Here is an 877-nt window from a genome sequence, read left to right as displayed (position 1 = left end):
GATATAATTGTTGGATAAGCTTTTGCTTCGCTCCCCTCCCCACCCTGATAATATGTTGTTGATTCTTGGTGAAGATAAGCGTGTGAGAAAATAATTTGGGATCAAGTCTTAAAGTTGTTTGACTTTGTTTTGAGCTCTGCCTGTTACATACGAAGATCGAGCAACGAAAAGAACAAGGTGAAAGCCTCTGTACCCTAGCAATAGTAAAAAATGCTTGACTGGATCTCAGAACTAGAAGATTATCTTAACTCAGGTGCACGTTTTTGTTTATTAGTAGGAAAAATAACAAATCAGAATCAGCTTAAGTTTTTCAATATATTTGATCCATAGAGTTGGCTTCTTATTAGAGTTTGTGGTTTTGATGATTTAGTTTTCTGGAGGTTTTAGATTTATTGGAGAATGGAGAAGAAGAAGATGTTGAGCTGAAACGACTTCTGTATTTCAAAACATGAGCTGCTACAGAGCTTTCATTACAGTGAGCAATATAACCGTTAGAGGAGAGAGAAGAGAGATTCTTCTCTTAACAGATTATTTGCACATAGATCTAATCCTAGCCATTGATGCTATCATCCTATGAGATGAAGCCACTTGTCATAATCTAACAGAATAAATCCTAGGCTAGATAAGAGGCCACTTGGACTATGATCTAAGGGCTCATATTACAACCTGAAGATTTTAAACAAAACTAATAAAAAAAACTGAAATAAGCAAAACATTCAAATTAGAACCAGCTTTGGAGCCAAGACCTTCAGCTCGAAGGGTTATACTTCAACACTCCCTTCTAACCCTTTGAGTGATTTCACACCAAGTAGATTTCTGAGATACACAAACCGATCCTTGGACAGTGCCTTAGTTAGAATGTCTGCAATTTGATCCT

This window comes from Prunus persica, chromosome G2 (genome assembly GCF_000346465.2).
Source record: "Prunus persica cultivar Lovell chromosome G2, Prunus_persica_NCBIv2, whole genome shotgun sequence".
NCBI classification, from domain to species: Eukaryota; Viridiplantae; Streptophyta; class Magnoliopsida; order Rosales; family Rosaceae; genus Prunus; species Prunus persica.
The sequence above is the reverse complement of the archived record's forward strand: the minus strand, read 5'-3'. Positions refer to the sequence as shown.